General features: G+C 41.5%; 1 pseudogene; it reads right to left on the bottom strand.

Annotated features, from left to right (window-relative positions):
- Nucleotides 1–5,519: 5,519 nt before the first annotated feature.
- Nucleotides 5,520–20,022, bottom strand: part of LOC127429636 (alkylglycerol monooxygenase-like) — a 46,198-nt pseudogene continuing 31,695 nt past the window's right edge.

The following is a 20,022-nucleotide window of genomic DNA, read 5'->3' as shown; positions in this document are numbered from 1 at the left end:
GGCTTAATTCAAAAGCAGACAGAAAACAAGCAGTCAGTGAAAGTCAGGAGATTTGTGTCAACCAATCATAAGCTTTTGTGTGAATAACTGACCCCTATACTGTAGCTAGACATAGACTAGTTTACATAAAAAGTATCACTCAGTGCATGTTCCTAGTTATGATTTCAAGGATTAAAATTTAAACAAATGCGGTGTCCTTCAAAAGAATGGATGACACAATAAGAATGATGTTTTAGACCAACTCTGAAAGAAATGGGGGATTTAAAAAAAAAGTAAGGAATTTTTAGTTACAGCTACTGCAAAAACATAAACAATTAAAGTAAAGTATACAAGCGTTCAGGAGCTGTCATACGTGGCAAATGCAGAGTGTGTCAAATATTAAATATTTGTAAATACTATGCCTATAAGTGTTATGCAATCAATTAAAAGTAATATAAAGCTATTATGACTTTTAGAGCTTATCATTGATGGTAGGTTTCACCATCTTGGTACTGAAAACATTAAATAATATTCTACTTATTACTGCTAACATTTGTTATTCACTTAAACTATTGCTGCTGCTGTGTCTTTAATGAACAGTAACATTTAAGTAACAAATTCAGCACACCACCACTGACATTAATTATTCACGCCACTTAAGCACACCACCTCATTTAAACCCAAGTGGAAAAGCAGCTGTTATGAAACAGTAAAATAGTGTATTAAGAAATTATGGAAAAGTGACAAACAAGTCATGATGTTATACAGCTGCTTAAAATAAGATTAATATTTGACTAAGAAAATACTAGTAGTATTACTTATTGTATAAATAGTTATATCCTCTCATGGGAGCTTGCATGCTAAGCTTGCCATGTACTGTAATACATTATACAGTATATCATTTTATGATACTCTATTAAACACATACAGTATGAGCATCTATGGTATTAAATAGCAGAATTATGCATAATCTAGCAGTTCAATTTTTAAAAATACACCATTAGGTTTTCTTATTAAGTACTGTTGTTTACTTTTTATTTTTTTAATGATCTGAATTAAACTGAATTAAATAGAATACAATTTAATTAATAATTTAATCTGAGTCTGTTTAATTCTATTATTTTTCATTATTTTCGATTTAATAGCTTCAATTTAATTTAGCTGTCTTAAGAGCTACAAAAAATGATCACTTTTCTTCATCTAAGTGTCAATGAAATTAGCTACTAATAACCATATGTACCCTACTACTATAAAGTTTAATCCAGATGTTTTAAGGGGCCCTGCTAGTGCCACCTTCTGGTTACTTGTAGAATTGTAGGAGACCAGATCACAACTACCAGTCAGTTCATTACTTTATTCAGACAGCTACAAGTTGTTGTTAGAAAAAAAAAAAAAAAATCTAAAGAATTATATATATATATGTATATATATATATATATATATATATATATATATATATATATATATATATATATATATATATATATATATTTACAGCACATATATAGATATGAAAGATTAAATGTTAAAACTACATTTAACTAAATAAATTTTGGTCCTTCATTTTGTCAGTAAGAACCATGTTGGTCAGGTAGATTATGTATTACAGGTTGAACATTTTTACACAGATCTCTCAAAATACATTGTGCTACTGTCAAATATTTCTTATAATGGTATGTATGCAGATACAGGAAAAGTTACAGTTAATATAACGTCCTGGTTACTTTCATAACCTCCGTTCCCTGATGGAGGGAACGAGACGTTGTGTCAATGTAGTGACACTAGGGGTCACTCTTGGGAGCCCCAAGAATTGGCGAGTGGAATTTGCATGCCACTCCCCCAGACATACGGGTATAAAAGGATGCAACCACTCATTCAGGTTTTGTGCTGAGGAGCCGAGACCAGGTCCCAGCCATTTCAGCGGGTAGTTCAGTGTTGTGGCAAGAGGGACACAACGTCTCATTCCCTCCATCAGGGAACGGAGGTTACGAAAGTAACCAGGACGTTCCCTATCTGTCACTCACTTGACGTTGTGTCAATGTAGTGACACTAGGGGTCCCTATACAAAACGCCACAACTAGCTGAACTGTGTTGCGTGAACTGGCGGTGTGTGACGGGCAGACTACTGTGTGCCTCGTAGACAGCGCACCAGGCCGTCACGTAACCTTCCCCAACGCTCTTATGAGCATCAAACGGTCCATCAGGAACAAGTCGACTGCCCAACTATAGGGAAAGGCTAGCTCAGCCGAGGCCTCTTTTCCCTCTCTTTTCTCCCCAAAAAGAGTGGAATTTGTTAACTGACGGGGAGCAATAAGTGTCTGCATCAGGGGGTGTTCCTAACAAGGGGAAGACACCGCAGAGACCACACCCCGCCCAAAAAGGGGGGGGGGGGCTATTTTGAGTGAAAAATGTCACATGGTCTTACCAAGTCTTGTCGGAAGTACGTCATGTGGAGAGGTCCCATGGTAGGTCCTACCCAAATGGGGAGGAGTTTCTACAAAGCATGGCGACCGGGGGCAGAGAGGCCTCTGCCCAAGGAAGACGCAGTTTACCGAGAGGGAAACGATTTTGCGGAAAATATCACATGGGGTTGCCTTCAGGGAACCATCGCATGCTGAGCACCTACCTCAGTACAGGGCCTCATTAGCGCACTTACTGAGCCGGTAGGGAGTTTCTCCGCAAACTCAACTGCCACAGGGCTAAGGAGGAAAGTCATCCAGGGATCACAGTCTGTGAACACTACTGGGAGTCAAGAGCACACGTCTTCCCTCAAGGGAGGGGAAAGGCGCTATGTGCAAGCGGTACACCCGGCCAGTTGTCCTGGAACTTACCTGCTCGTGCCTGCCACTACTCGGGACGAGACCGGCTCAACCCGGAGATTGTAGAAAAAATGCAAAAGTGTTGGGTGCTGCCCAGCCCGCTGCTCTGCAGATGTCTGCCAAAGAGGTGCCACTGGCCAGGGCCCAGGAGGCCGCCACACTCCTGGTAGAGTGGGCTCGTAACCCCGCAGGGGGTGGCACGTCCTGAGCGTGATATGCCATCGTGATGGCGTCAATGACCCAGTGGACGATCCTCTGTTTGGAGACAGCGCTTCCTTTCCGCTGTCCACCAAGGCACACAAAGAGCTGCTCGGAGCTTCTGAAGCTCTGCGTGCAATCCAAATAGATGTGTAAAGCTCGCACCGGACACATAAATGCCAAGGCTGGGACTGCCTCCTGGGGCAGCGTTTGCAGGTTCACCACCTGATCTCTAAAAGGGGTCGTGGGAACCTTGGGCACATAGCCCGGTCGGGGTCTCAGGATCACGTCAGAGTAACCCAGACCGAACTCCAGGCATGATTTGCTGACAGAGTATGCCTGCAGGTCCCCAACCCTCTTGATGGAAGTGAGCGCAGTCAGGAGGGCAGCCTTCAAAGAGAGTGCCTTTAGCTCAGCTTACTCGAAGGGCTCAAAGGGAGCTCCCGTAGACCTTGTAGGACAACAGAGAGGTCCCACGGGGGGACGAGGCGTGGTCTAGAGGGATTCAACCTCCTAGCACCTCTCAGGAACCTGATGATCAAGTCGTGCTTCCCCAAATACTTACCATCTACTGCATCGTGATGCGCCGAAATAGCGGCTACATACACCTTCAAGGTGGAGGGGGACAGCCACCCCTCCAGCCTTTCTTGCAGGAAGGAAAGCACTGATCTGACTGCACATCTCTGGGGGTCTTTGCATTGGGAAGAACATCACTTAGTGAACAGACGCCACTTCAAGGCATACAGGCGCCTCATAGAGGGAGCCCTAGCCTGAGTGATTATGTCTACCACCACGAGTGGTATGCCACTTAGGTCTTCCACGTCCCGTCCAGGGGAGAGACGTGGAGATTCAAGAGATCTGGTCACGGGTGCCAGATGGTGCCCCGTCCCTGAGAAAAAGGTCCTTCCTCAGGGGAATTCCCGGGGGGGGGGGGCTGTCACGAGGAGCGTGAGATCCGAGAACCATGTCTGGGTGGGCCATTAGGGTGCTACTAGGATGACCTACTCCTCATCCTCCCTGACCTTGCACAGGGTCTGTGCAAGTAGGCTCACTGGGGAAAGTGCATATTTGCATAGTCCAGGGGGTCAGCTGTGTGCCAGCACATCTATACCAAGGGGTGCCTTGGTCAGGGTGTACCAGAGCGGGCAGAGGGAGGATTCCTGGGAAGCAAACAGGTCTACCTGTGCTCGACCGAATCAACTCCAAATCAGCTGGACCACCTGAGGGTGGAGTCTCCACTCTCCCCTGAGGGTAACCTGATGTGACAGCGTGTCCGCTGCGGTGTTGAGGTCGCCCGGGATGTGAGTGGCTCGTAGCGACTTGAGGCACTGCTGACTCCAGAGGAGGAGACGGCAGGCGAGTTGTGACATGCAATGGGAGCATAGACTGCCTTGGCGGTTGATGTATGCTACCGTCGCTGTGTTATCCATCTGGACCAACACGTGCTTGCCCTGAATCAATGGCCGAAACCTCCGCAGGGCGAGCAGTAATGCCAACAACTTTAGGCAGTCGTGGGCCAGTCCAGGAGCTGGCGGCTGTGTGCCCATTGCATACGGTGCCCCAGCCCATCTTGGAGGCGTCTGTTGTAACCACAACACACCTGGAGACCTGCTCTAGGGGAACCCCTGCCCGTAGAAATGCAAGGTCGGTCCATGGGCTGAAGAGGCGGCGACAGATCAGCGTGATGGCCACGCGATGTGTCCCGCGGCACCATGCCATCTCGGGACTCGAGTCTGAAGCCAGTGCTGAAGCGGCCTCATATGCATTTGAGGATGTCATATGCCCCAGGAGCCTCTGACTGTGCATGCTCATTCGTGAGGTGCGCTGTCATCAAGACCGAGTCCAACTCCAGACCAAGAAAAGAGATGCTCTGAACTGGGGGGAGCTGAAAGACCAGGACCGGGCAGTAAAAGGTGCCTCCCACGATCTTGTCAGCTCCTCATGCACTTCTGGGAAGAAAGAAACGGGGGCGGGGCGTAGCCGTGGGCGGCGCCCCGTGCCCAGGAACCGATCGTCGTGCCGCGAGGGTTCAGGGGAGAGTGGAGGGTTCCACCTGGGAAAGGCCACCTGGGAAAGCATGTCCGTCATTTCCGCGTCGGCGTGAGACTGGGCAACCGTTCCCAAAGGAGGAAGCCGAGCCAATGCCTCTGCGTCAGGCTGGATGAGCTCGCTCTCTGATGCTGCGCTCATAACTCATTGTCTTCTGGAGCTCCGAACAAGAAGTCGAACTCGCGCTGAGAAGTTTAGCCTTTAATTGGAAGTACCATTCTAAACACCAGGAGACATATTGTCTTTCTATGTCTTTAGTGTGATAACAATCTTAATTCTTTCTATTTTAGAGACCTTTGCTAAACTAAAAACAAAAACCATTATTATTATTATTTAATGTTTTAAACAAGTTATAGGTGTTTTAGAGTTTGTTATAATCTTAGAGAAAATTGTATGTGAGCATTTGTTTCCCCTGTAATATGAGAAATAATATCCCCTGTAATGTGAGGTTGTTGATGTCAGATGGTGTTTTATTTAGTTTTGTTTCTTCATTTTCTTAGTCAGCTGGTTCACACACTGTAGACTCCAGTAGACTGCAGAAATTAAGACAAAGGCCTGCATAAAATAAAAAGATGTTTAGGTTTAAATTTATATGAAAAATAGATTAACATTAATAGACATATAAGTGCCTGTATATGAAATATGGTTCACAAAATACATTGTTTAACATTTTATCCAGATGCATACATTTTTACATTTTATTTTATTTTACTACTAACTGCCTAGTAGTAGTGTTGCTGATAATGCATGACAAATAGTATATGTATTTAGAAAGCTGTAAATGAGAGGAATAAAGGTGATTTGCGTGAAAAGGAAGATGAAAACATATCCCAAAATACAAGCTGGTAAAAAATGCCAATATATTAAGTTTATGTTACAATAACATAAATGCACTAAACTGATGTTTTAAAAATTCAATTGGTCAGAATATTTTCTGAAGCAAAATAGTATGTGAGACCTAAATGTCACATACCAGGAGAATACACAAAATAGAAAAAAAGAATGAAAGCCAAAATGTCAAGCAAGTGGCCAAAGAAACTCCCATGATGCATTTGAATCATATTGTGGAGTTCACAGAAGCCATTGTGGAACTAAGCCAAAAGTGACATTCTGCCAAAAATACTGTAATCGTAACCGCCCCTCCTTCCTTGCGTTTTAGACCATAAACTGCATCTGAGCTCTAAACAGAGTCCAAAGTCACATTCTATCTATCAGAACTAACTCTCTGATGGGAAAGAATGAGAGTTTCCCAAGGAGCAGCACAGCTGTGTTCCTCTGAGAGAAGAGAGAGAGAGAAAGAGATCCAGAAAATCCAGAGAGAAATAGAGAGAGAGAGAGAGAGAGAGAGAGAGAGAGAGAGAGAGCAAAGGATGAAGTGAAATTAATACCCCAGTGCTTTCTGACCTTGTGCTATACCTGAAGCCACCCATCAAACCTTGTCTATCGGAAAACCCATTTCTTCTGTCTAAAATGCCAATGCAATGTTTTTGCCAATGCATGCTGTTCAAACTCTCAAATGCTATTAAATGACAGGACCCATAGGAAAGAAAATCTCTTTAATATCTTAGTTTTGTTCTAGATACCAATGATGTTAATAATAAAATAATAATAATACATTTTATTTGTGGGCGCCTTTCAGGACCCTCAAGGACACCTTACATGTACATTAAAATACACAAACAATAATTGCATAACATTATCTAAAATGATAAAATAAACAAATACAAATACACAAACAACAACAAATGCAATCCTTAAAAATCAGAAATAAGATAATCTAAAATAATGGGTTTTGAGACGTGATTTAAAAGTTAGCAGAGTAGGGCTATTTCGTACATCTTGTGGTAGACAATTCCAAAGACAAGGAGCAGTATAACTAAAAGCTCTAAACCCCATAGTAGTTTAACGTATAGAGGGTAAAGTAAGAGTAAGGGAAGTAGAAGATCTAAGGGATTGGTTTGGTGAGTAAACATGAAGAAGATCACATAGATATGAAGGGGCTAAATTATGAAGTGCCTTGTAAGTGAAAAGTAAAATCTTAAATTCCATCCGGTATTTGACTGGCAGCCAATTAAGTTGTTGGAGTACCGGAGAAATGTGCTCTATTGAAGGTGTTCGCATAATGATCCGAGCTGCAGAATTTTGGAGCATTTGAAGTTTGTGAAGAAGCTTTTGTGGGACACTGCTAAGAAGAGAATTGCAATAGTCTATACAATATGTGACTAACGCATGTACAAGAACAGCAGTACCATTAGCTGTTAGAGATGGTCGAAGGCGATTTATGTTACATAAATGATAGTACACTGAACGAATAATGTTATTTATGTGTGCTTCAAATGATAGAGTACTATCTAATATGACACCCAGACTCTTAACCTGAACTGAAGGAAAAACAACAGAATTTTCGATAGTCAGTGAGAAGTATTTCAATTTTTCAATTTAGATTTGGTGCCAACTAGTAGGATCTCAGTTTTGTCGCTGTTAAGTTTAAAAAAATTACATGTTAACCATGATTTAATTTCTGATAAACAGGCCAATAGTGACACAGTGTTGCGGATCCTTCTGACCAACCTACCAATTTCACTCAACCCTCTCACTCCCCTGAGTACTGATCACCCACACCTGCATCCAAACATTGCATCAATCAACCCCTCTATATAAACCTCACTCCCCTTCCATTCTGTGTCTGGTCTCAACTTTGTGTACAGACTCACTTACCTGTATCTCCAGCATTAAACACCATCACAATTCCTCTCCAGCGACTCTTCTACTCCAAACGTTTCCACTCCAGTGTCCATCTCATCAACGCAAGCTTTGTTGTTGCACACCCTCCACCTCAAGGAAAGTCACCATCTCTATCAGCATTAGTCTTCATCACGTAAACTATCACCACTGTAACCCAGTACTGTCACGTCATCACTTACCTGCTATCTTTGTTTGTGTGTCAATAAATACCTGCTTGGGTTCAAACATCATCCTCGAGTCTGAGTATACGTTACACATAGGCTGTAGAATTGAATTTGGCTTAGAAGAAAAATACAGCTGGGTGTCATAAGCATAACAATGGAAATGTATTCTAAATTTATGAAAAATATGTCCTAATGGTAAAAGGTAAATAATAAACAAAAGAGGGCCCAAGACTGAGCCCTGAGGCACACCAGTAATCTCTGAGGTCCGTGATCTAAAACTTTTCATTTGAACAAACTGGGTTCGACCTGATAGATATGATCTAAACCAAGTAAAAGGAATAACAGTAAGACCAATGGAAGCCAATCTCTCCAGTAGAATGCTATGTGAAACTGTATCAAAAGCTGCACTTAAATAAAAAAAAAAAAAACTAGTAATGATAGAAGTCCAGAATCTGCAGCCATCAATAGATCATTAGTAACTCTAATTAGTGCAGTCTCTTTGCTGTGAAATGGGCGAAAGCCAGACTGATATTGCTCATAAGTTATTATCTACAGTATGAGCATGTACCTGCATGAGCATGTTAAATATAATTAAATCTAATATAATTAAATCAATAAAATCATTAATGCAAACAATTGGTCTCCCATCCAGGTACTGACCAGGCTCAATCCTTAATTAAATAGAGAATTAAATAGAGAGCAAATTGATCTTTTTGCTTAAAGGGATAGTGCAGCCAAAAATGAAAATTGTCTCATTATTTACTCACCCTCATGCCATCCCAGATGTATATGACTTTCTTTCTTGTGCAGAACACAAACAAAGATTTTTAGAAGAACATTTCAGCTCTGTAGGTCCTAACAATACAAGTGAATGGGCACCAAAATTTTGAAGCTCCAAAGAGCACATAAAGGCAGCATAAAATTAATCCATACAACTCCAGCGGTTAAATTTATATCTTCAGAAGTATTGTGAAAGGTGTAGAGAAACAGATCACTATTTAAGTCCTTTTTTACGATAAATTCTCCACCCTGCCCAGTAGGTGGTGATATGCACGAAGAATGCAAATCGCTAAAAACAAAGAAGATTTGGACTTAAATATTGGTCTGTTTCTCACCCACACCTATCATATCGCTTCTGAAGACATGGATTTAAGCACTGAAGTCTTATGGATAACTTTTATGCTGCCTTTAAGCACTTTTGAAGCTTCAAAATTTTGGTACCCATTTACTTGCATTGTGAGGACCTACAGAGCTGAGATATTTTTCTAAAAAAAATGTTTTTGTGTTCAGCAGAAGAAAGAAAGTCATACACATCCAAGATGGCAAGAGGGTAAATAAACGGTGAGAATATTTTCATGTTTGGGTGAACTATTCCTTTAAGTTTCCTCCTTCTCAGATTTTTCTCCTATAACCTCACTTGTGTGTCCTTTAAAGTTTCAGAAGAGATCTCAACAACGTCACAAACTGTGCTCAGATTGGTCAACATGGGAAGTGCTGCTGTTTTAATACTCTGTTCAGCATTATATAATCTAATAATGTTTATGTTAAAAAAAGTTATTATTAAGGTATATCTATGGTTTGCAGTTAAGAAATATATGTAGTTTCTTTTTTAACTATCAACGAAACTAGTTTTAACAGTTTTAACTTGATTCAATAGGCCTGTATGATTTATTCATATATTAGGTTGATGAATGCACATTCTCAATAATAATTTTTATTTGCATATCCTTGCTCAAAAAGTATGTGCTGAGGTGGTGGCACATCCCATTAGATATTATATTTGTATAAGATCATCATTAGATCATATTTGTCCTACATCTGTCACAGCGATGGCACTTTGGAAATGAAAAAAAAAAAAAAGCTGTTTGTGAGCAAAACTAAGCAGGATTGAGCCTGGTCAGTTCCTGGATGGGAGACCAATTGTTTGCATTAATGTTTCTATTGATTTAATTCTATTAGATTCTACTAGATTTAATTCTATTAAGTTCTATTTAATTATACTCAGTTCTATTGGAATTAGTTTCATTCTATTCTATTTCATTCTATTTCATTCTATTCATGTGCTAAATTTTATTTAATTTTGTTGTTTTACTGAATTAAATTAAACTGAGTTTAATTCTATTGAAATAAATTGTAATTAATTCTATCAAATTCTATTGAATTTAATTTGTTCTTTATTCAATTCTACTAAATTCTGTTGGGTTCAATTCTACTCAGTTCTATTATAACATATTTGTTTTTTATTTAATTCTATTGTAATTAATCCTATTAATTTAAATTCTATTAAATTCTATTTAATTCTACTTAGTTCTATTGTATTTATTTTTAATTCTAATGGATTAAATTAAATTTCCCTCCTGGGGAAAACTAACTTGCTGCTGGAAGATGTGTTAGTGAGGCCAGAAGGGGGTACTCACCCTGCGGTCTGTGTGGGTCCAAACTCCCCAGAATAGTGATGGGGACCCTGTACTGTAAAAAGGCACCATCTGTCAAGGTTCTGCCCTTAGTTTTGGGTTTTTTTCCTCTTTGTGACAGAGCCCTGACATGCACGTGTTCTATGTCTGTTTTATGTCTTGTGTCTGGATTCAGCCACTTTGGTTGGTTTGATTTATTTACTCTGTGGCTGAATCCAGGCATTTGTGTTTTGTCTCGTGCTGTGTGAATGCACTTGGGTTTGTGTTTTCTCATTCCCTTGTGCATTCGTGTCTGTCTTTAGTGGTAACCCCACACTCTCATTTGCCTTGTTATCTGTCTGATTATTAGTTGATTGCTTTCACTTGCCCTCCTCATTATCTCCTTGTTTTCTTCCCTGTTTAACCCCATTGTGTTTTTTGTCTTGTGTCAGTTCATTGTGGGATGTTGCTTGTTTTTATGTCCCCTGTTAGGTCTCTGTCAGTTGTGTTCCTGTCCAGTTGGATTTCTGTTGGTTCCCTGTCCCAGCCTGTCATTGTGTTGTCACCCTGGACTGTGTTTGTTTTTCCCCTTCGGGGTAGTTTTTGTTTGTTTTTGTTTTAGTCCTGCCATTTCCTCACCCCAAACCTGACACCATCCTTGGGATGAGACATTAAACAGAGGTCCTGACACTCTGTGGTCATTAAAAATCAAAGGCACTTCTCCTAAAAAAGTAGAGGTGTAGTCCTGGCAAAATTCTCCAATTGGCCCTTATCAGTCATGGCATCCTAATAATCCCCATTCATGAATTGGCTCTATCACTCTACTCTCTCCTATCCACCAATAGCTGGTGTGTGGTGAGCGTACTGGCACACTATGGCTGCCGTCACATCATCCAGGTTGATGCTGCACACTGGTCGTGGTTGCGGAGAGTCCCCTGTTCACTATGTGAAGCACTGAAAAGTGTAGTCTCAGAAAAGCACTATATAAATGTAACACTCACTCATTCATTCATCATTTTTGCGATTCCTTTGTGAACAGTTCAAATCTACCAACAATTTAATTGTTCTATTTAATTATTTTTAACTTTATAAACTTTTATTCTATTAAACTTCATTATATTTAATGTATTTAATTGTATTACATTTGATTATATTCCAATTAATTGTATTTAATTATATTTAATCCAATCCAATTCAATTTAATTATTTTTAAGTAGCAGTTTTTGGTCAATTAACAAAAAGGACAAAATCTTTGCTGTCACCTCTGTGATGTATGACTTGTGATTGGACATTTTCAAACCATGAACTCCATATGTGAGAAACTCAGCACCACACAGGCATCTGAATCCCATTATTACAAATTAGTCATATAACTGATATATTATCCAAGTATTATTTCTACAAGGATGGTCAACCAGAAGCAACCAGGTGGGCAAAATTTAAAGTGATGAGAGGCAAAATGAGTAAATGATGTACTCAAGGGCAAAATGGTGATATACTGTATGGTTCATGGATTTTCCCTTTTAAAGGTTAGAACCTAGTACCTCTCAGTTACCAATCCAGATCTTTAACCAAAAAGCTACAACACCCCCAGTGCCATGACACATAACACACCAAACACCATACTGCACCTTAAAAGTATAAAAAGTATTAGAGTTCTGACACCATAAGAGCAATGAATTCTAGCTTTGAAATGTTGTAGAACAAAGTATAACTAGAAAAATGTATATTCACTACTGAAATGCCCATGACTTTTCCATGACTTAAGATTTATTCATTTCCATGACATTTCCAGGCCTGAAAAATCAAAATTTTAAAATTCCCTGATACCAGGTTTTCCATGACCATGGGAACCCTGAAGTATACTGTATGTGTGCTAATAAATGTGAAACTCATTGTGGCAGCGGGGGCGTGGTTAAGCATCTCTCCGGAGAGAGAGAAAGCGGTAAGGGCGCTTACACCTGAGCTAAATTATGTCTAACACCTGTCTCTAATTTCAGTAAGCACGGGGAGAGCGGATAAATAGAGCCACACCGCAAGTAGAAAAGAGGGAGAGCCTGGGCACCACAGAGCCGAACAGGAAGCAAGAGTTTTGTGATGATGAGAGTTTTATTTTGATGTAGCGGTGTGTGATTAAAGTTCAATACTGCAAAGAGAAAAATAAATCCTTACCTGAACCAGGAAAGCTGCTTCTCGCCTCCTCTTTACACTGGTGCCGAAACCCGGGATTGAAGTTTGGGTTGAGAATGGATGGAAGTCGTCCCATAGAGTCCTCCCAGTTGGCGGAGATCCTCCAAGCCCTCGCCAGCCTACATCAGAGCCACCAACCGGCACTGCTTGAGCTCCGACAAGACCAAGATCGCCGGTTTGTCGAGCTCCTGCATGCTCAAGCCGAGGACCAGCAGGCGATCCGGAGCCTCCTCAGCCAGGAGGCGTCCTCAGCCACGACCCCGGACGCTCCCACGCCGTTACCCCCACCAGCTTTACAGAAAATGGGGGCGGCGGACGACCCTGAGGCCTTGCTGGATTTGTTTGAGCAGACCGCCGAGATCTGGGGTTGGCCGCTCGGCCAATGGGCGGCCCGACTGATCCCACTATTGTCCGGGGAAGCCCAGCTCGCGGCTCAACAACTACCAGCGATGAGCCTCCTGGCCTACGGAGATTTAAAGAGAGCCATCTTGCAACGGGTTGGTCGCACTGCAGCCCCTCCCCTTCTCAGGGAATTCCCTGACAGGGATTTCCCTTTGGAGCAGTCACGAGACGAAACCCTCAAACACGCCTTTGACCAAGTGAGACTTATCGATGGTCAATGACTCCAGCCGGACATCGCCCTCTCATAACCTTATTTTGCAATTATAAATGAGCGGTTGTATAGAGTGACACAGGACACTCGAACCAAAGAGGATACAACCCAACTCTTGATTCCAAGGAGCCGTCGGGAAATGGTATTCCAGGCGGCTCATTATAATCCCATGGCGGGTCACCTAGGAGAAAGGAAAACACTGAACCGTCTAATAGCCGTTTCTATTGGCCGGGCATTGGCGGCGATGTCCGCAGTTGGTGTGCGGCATGCCGCGAATGCCAACTGGTTAACCCACCGGCCACCCCAAAAGCGCCATTGTGCCCTCTCCCTTTGATCAAGGTCCCCTTTGAGAGAATTGGAATGGACCTCGTCGGGCCATTAGAACGGTCAGCACGCGGACATCGCTTTGTATTGGTCCTAGTGGACTATGCAACGCGATATCTGGAAGCCGTGCCTCTTCGCAACATCTCAGCACGCAGTGTTGCGGAGGCACTCTTCAAAATAATCTCCCGGGTGGGGATTCCGAAAGAAATCCTCACCGATCAGGGCACAACATTTATGTCACGGACACTACGCGAACTGTACGAGTTGTTAAATATTAAATCGATTCGCACCAGTGTATACCATCCTCAAACGGATGGCCTGGTGGAACGATTTAATAAAACCCTCAAAAACATGATTCGTAAGTTCGTACACGACGATGCTAGAAATTGGGATAAATGGCTCGACCCCCTGTTATTTGCAGTACGAGAGGTCCCGCAAGCCTCCACTGGCTTCTCTCCATTCGAACTGCTGTATGGGCGACGCCCACGCGGCGTGCTTGATGTATTGCGAGAAGCCTGGGAGGAGGGACCTTCAAACAGTAAAAATGAAATTCAGTACGTTCTTGATCTTAGAGCAAAACTCCACACTTTGGGACAGCTAACACAGGAGAATTTGCTCCAAGCTCAAGAACGACAGCGCCGACTGTATGACAGGGGAACTCAGCTAAGGGAATTTGCACCGGGAGATAAAGTGCTTGTATTGCTTCCCACATCGAGCTCTAAATTACTCGCCAAGTGGCAAGGACCCTTTGAGGTCACACGACGAGTGGGAGATCTCAATTATGAGGTTAAACGAACCGATAGAGGGGGCGCACGTCAAATATACCACCTCAATCTCCTGAAATTGTGGAGGGAGGCGGTTCCCATGACGTTGGCTACGGTAGTTCCCGAGAAGGCGGAGCTCGGACCGGAGGTGAGTTCAAAACATAAACAGTTCACCCCAGTCATTTGCGGAGACCACGTCACCGAGCCAACTCGCGGAGATTGCTAGGTTGCAACAGGAGTTTGCAGATGTGTTCTCCCCTCTACCGGGACGTACAAACCTCATCCATCACCACATCGAGACCGAGCCGGGGGTCGTGGTACGTAGCCGCCCCTATCGATTACCCGAACACAAGAAAAAAATAGTTCGGGAAGAATTAGATGCAATGCTTGATATGGGGGTAATAGAAGAATCCCACAGTGATTGGTCCAGCCCAGTTGTTCTAGTGCCTAAGAGTGACGGGTCTGTACGATTCTGTGTGGATTATAGAAAAGTCAACACGGTGTCTAAATCTGATGCATATCCAATGCCTCGCGTTGATGAGTTGCTCGATCGGTTGGGCACTGCTCGTTTTTATTCGACATTGGATTTGACGAAGGGTTATTGGCAGATCCCCTTGACACCAATTTCCCGTGAGAAAACCGCCTTCTCCACACCGTTTGGATTACACCAATTTGTGACACTTCCGTTCGGTTTGTTTGGGGCCCCGGCTACGTTTCAGCGTCTCATGGACCGAATCCTCAGACCACATTCAGCTTACGCCGTTGCCTATTTAGATGACATCATCATTTATAGCAATGATTGGCAGCGGCATATGCAACATCTGAGGGCGGTTCTGAGATCGCTGCGCCGAGCGGGACTCACAGCGAACCCAAAGAAGTGTGCGATTGGACGGGTGGAGGTATGGTATCTGGGGTTCCACTTGGACCACGGGCAGGTGCGTCCCCAAATTGACAAGACAGCGGCGATTGTGACCTGCCCGAGACCCAAGACCAAAAAGGGGGTGAGATAGTTCCTGGGGCTGGCTGGCTATTATAGAAGGTTCGTACCTAATTATTCAGAAGTCACCAGCCTGCTGACTGATCTCACTAAAAAGGGAGCTCCAGATCCGGTCCAGTGGACGGAGCAGTGTCAGCGGGCGTTCACGCAAGTTAAAGCTGCACTTTGCGGGGGGCCGCTTTTACATTCACCTGACTTCTCTCTCCCTTTTGTTTTACAGACAGATGCTTCAGACAGGGGGCTGGGGGCCGTACTCTCGCAGGTGGTGGAGGGGGAGGAGCGCCCGGTGCTGTACATTAGCCGTAAGCTCTTGTTAAGGGAAACTAAGTACAGCACCGTGGAAAAGGAGTGTCTCGCCATCAAGTGGGCGGTCCTCACTCTCTGATACTACCTGCTGGGGTGGGCCTTCACCCTCTGCTCGGATCACGCCCAACTCCAGTGGCTCCGCCGCATGAATGATACTAATGACCAGATCACCCGTTGGTATCTGGCTCTTCAGCCGTTTAAGTTCAAGGTGGTCCACAGACCGGGGACGCAGATGGCTGTCGCCGAATTCCTTTCCAGGAATGGGGGGTTGTGGTAGGCAGGCCGGATGCCACCCCGGCCTGAGTCGGGCGGTGGGGATATGTGGCAGCGGGGGCATGATCAAGCATCTCTCCAGAGAGAGTGAAAGCGGTAAGGGCGCTTACACCTGAGCTAAATTATGTCTAACACCTGTCTCTAATTTCAGTAAGCACGGGGAGAGCGGATAAATAGAGCCACACCGCAAGTAGAAAAGAGGGAGAGCCTGGGCACCACAGAGCCGAACAGGAAGCAAGAGTTTTGTGATGATGAGAGTTTTATTTTGATGTAGCGGTGTGTGATTAAAGTTCAATATTGCAAAGAGAAAAATAAATCCTTACCTGAACCAGGAAAGCTGCTTCTCGCCTCCTCTTTACACTCATATTTATACAAGAACCACCATACTATTAAGAAACACCAGCTTTCCACACACACAAACAAAGATGTAGAAAAAAACATGTTAAGCAGTTAGACTACTTGTGTGTGACTCTGTTAGCTGATGGGGCAATAGATAGATATATAGATGGATTAGATGTAGTGACCCATTTCTGGAACCCCCTACTGCTTTTGGCAGCCAAACAAGAATTGGTTCTCTGAAACGAAGCTGAGAGACCCCAGCCTGGTTTAGTCCAGCTCTGAGCACTTTGATGCAGGAGTGAAGGGTGTTGTGGGGGCCGCATGTGATTCTCACTGCATTTTCTGTAAATCAGTTCAATGGGATTCCAGAGACCAGGGTGAAGATGGATGGGGCACCTTGGCCTTGTAAGGAACGCCCAGTGCACCATGGCAGCATTTTTGTTATGTACATAATAATTCTGATTTTGTTGCATCGTAGTGGAAAAAGTAAACATAAATGTACCAACTGGCCCGGAATGGCACGGAATGACATCTGCAACGAGGACCGTCCGGACCGATGGTGGAGCGCCTTTTAATAATACAAGCATTGTGGCACTGCCTATAATTTGAGTAAACTTATGTTATAATTTTTGGTGCCAAGATTTCTGTGCCAAGAATATTAAAATACTTTAAAATAAATTAAAATACTATTTACTCAATTCAATTGGATTTCATTCTACATTCTACTCATTTATATTAGCATTAATTGAAATCAATTTTCTTCTATTCGATTTATTAATAAATGTAATTCATTTTAAATCAATGTAAATCTATATACTTTACCTCTGATTTAATCAAGTTGTATTCTATTCTATTTAATTCTATTCAGTTTAACTACTTGATTGCATTTACTTCTATACACTTTAACACAATTATTTTGAAATCTATTCGATTGCACTCAATTCTATTATATTTGATTTTAGGATTTAATTTTTGGATTTAATTCAATTAAATTCTATTAGATTCGATTCTACTCAATTCTCTTGAACATAATTATATTAAAGTCTATTTAATTCTACTAATTTCTTTTGGATTTAATTCTCTTAAATTCTATTGAATTCTAGTCAGTTCTATTTTATTTAATTATATTCAATATATTGTATTTTGTAATTTTATGTAATTATATTAGATTCAATTGAATTTGCTGGAATTCTATTCAATACTATTAAATTTGACTCAATTCAATTGGATTTAAGTATAATATATTCTACTCAATTGTTTGTATAAATGTAAATCTATTTGATTTAATTCAATTTATTTGACTTCCTATGTGTAGGTAATATGTAATTTAGTTTAATTCAAAGTAAGTCTATTCTCTTTCCTTCAATTTAATCAAATTATATACAATTCCATTTAATTTAATTTTAAGTTTGGATGTAATTCTATTAGAATTAATTTGATTAAATTCTATTTAATTAAATTAAATTGGAAGTAATGGTATTCACTTCTATTCAATTTTATTCTATTCAATTCTATTTAATTCTACTCAGTTCTGCTGGATTTAGATAACTTCATTTCTTTTGAATGAAGCTAACCCCATCCCCTAACAGTGGAAACCAATATTTCCAATCACCTGAAATACTCGCTAATGATCTCCTTATCGGTCTAATTCAGGGTCTGAACTCCAGAGTTCATCTCCTGTCATGTGCTGGTGGGTGTCAGGTGCTGAGGAAAGATAAGCCAGCAGTGGTGCTGACTAGAGCTTTTGTATGAAGCTGATCTTGATAATATTATCTTAACCTTTTCTTTCAAAAAAAGTGGGGCAGGTCTTTGTAGCAGTATAATTTTGTTTTGCCCTTGAGAAATGAGGTGAACAAATATTAGCTTTGATGGGTGGAAAAACAGAGAATGGAAAGAACATGGGCAGGAATGTCATCGACTAACTGAAATAAAGAGCTTGGATGAGCATGGAACTGACAGGGCAATTTTTAGCTACTTGTCATGATTCTAAAGACTACTTAAAGGGATAGTTCACCAAAAATGAAAATTCAGTCATTGTTTACTCACCCTTGTGTTGTTATAAACCCATATTACTTTCTTTTTTTTTCTTAACACAAAGGGAGAAATTGTGAAAAAAATATTGTGCTCAGTGATGTCATACAATGGCAGTTTAAGCTTCAAAAGCACACAAAAGTATAATTCAGAAGCCTAATAAATTATTTCAAGAGACTCATGATTGTTCTGAAAGCATACGATGAGGTTTGGTGAGAAACAAACCGAAATCTAATGATTTATTTAGTGAAACTGTTGACTGACCGTTACTCTCCTCTACACGTCATATGGGGTTATAACAACTCAGGGGTGAGTAAACAATGACTGAATTTTCTTTTTGAGTGAAATAACCCTTTAATGGTATTACTGCAAATTAAAAAAATTAAGGAATGTGAACGGTTCAATAAACGTTAAAGGGTTAGGTCACCAAAAACGAAAAATTCTTAAAAGTTTATTAAAATGAATCAATACTAATTAAATATTCAATAGAACAAAAGAGTAGCCTATTCAGCCATATGTAGTTTATGGTTACAGTTCACATGGATACATTTATATTACAAGCCGTGGGGACTTTTCCTAAAATGTTATATTATCCTTTTGTGTAGTTCTATATTTTAATAGAATTAAAACTGTTCTTCGGGCATTTTCAGCACCTGAACTTACAGATGCACGCTAACACAGTAAAAGGAGCGATTCAGCACTCATGTGTAAATCTAATCAGCCCTTTCATGGTGAGCCGCAGACGTGGTTAATTGATTCCAGAAATGTTGCTTTCGCGTAAAGCTGGGATGATGAGGAGAGGGAGATGGAGTGAGGGATGGATGGAGGGATTGGGAGAGGTGACACACTCATGAAAGGTCAGCTGAGATGCACGGCCTGCACTGCAAGTGCCAGAATCACACACATAGCAATTTTATGGTCAATTTGGCCATGCATCTGGAGTCATACATCACTGAGGCATGCAGCTAGACCCGGTGCCAGATCTGACATACACAAATGCACAATTGAACACACATATTGTACATTCAGGATCAAGTTAACTCTAACACACACATAGTCTGATCAGCTCTGTTTAAATATCTAAAAACCTACACACTCATATAATCACTATCCATCACTCGTATAATCACTATCCACTTTCCCTTTTCTTCCAAATATATCATACACACACACAGACACATATACAGTCTATGCACGTATACTATATACAGTATATACATATATAGAAAATGTGTATATCCACAATATGTATACATCCCCCATATATACAGTACCTCCCTTCAAATCATATATAGGTAGGTAGGTAGGTAGGTATATAGCCCCTATGTGTACCATTCCTTCAAAGATTTAGTTCAATAAACAAAAGGTAATATAATCAGGGTTTTTTAATCCAACTGCCATTATATGATGTAATATTATAAATCCAGTTATCTGCTAAAATAACCCATACTATTGGCTAAAAAGGCCAATAGTATGGGTTGCTCATAGTTAAATGGGCCAGGTGTATTAGAGTCATGCATTTGTCAGTTAAACCTACCTCAGTGGGAAAAGCCAATAGAGGCACCAGAGGCTTAATGTAACTAAACCGATGAAGAGCCATTATCACAAGACATCTCAGCAGCTCCCATTCAGCTGCATTAACCCTGCAATAAATACACATACATGTGACAACAATATCCTTGCAATTACAACTACAAAGGGTCTTCCTAACTTAAAGGAATATTCCAGGTTCAATAGAAGTTAAGCTCAACTGAACAGCATTTGTGGCATAATGTTGATTACCACAAAACTTGTCCGTCCTTTTCTTTAAAAAAAGCAAAAATCTGGGTTACAGAGAG

The sequence above is a fragment of the Myxocyprinus asiaticus genome, chromosome 39 (assembly GCF_019703515.2).
Source record: "Myxocyprinus asiaticus isolate MX2 ecotype Aquarium Trade chromosome 39, UBuf_Myxa_2, whole genome shotgun sequence".
Lineage (NCBI taxonomy): Eukaryota > Metazoa > Chordata > Actinopteri > Cypriniformes > Catostomidae > Myxocyprinus > Myxocyprinus asiaticus.
This window is presented reverse-complemented; position numbering and strand designations above follow the sequence as displayed.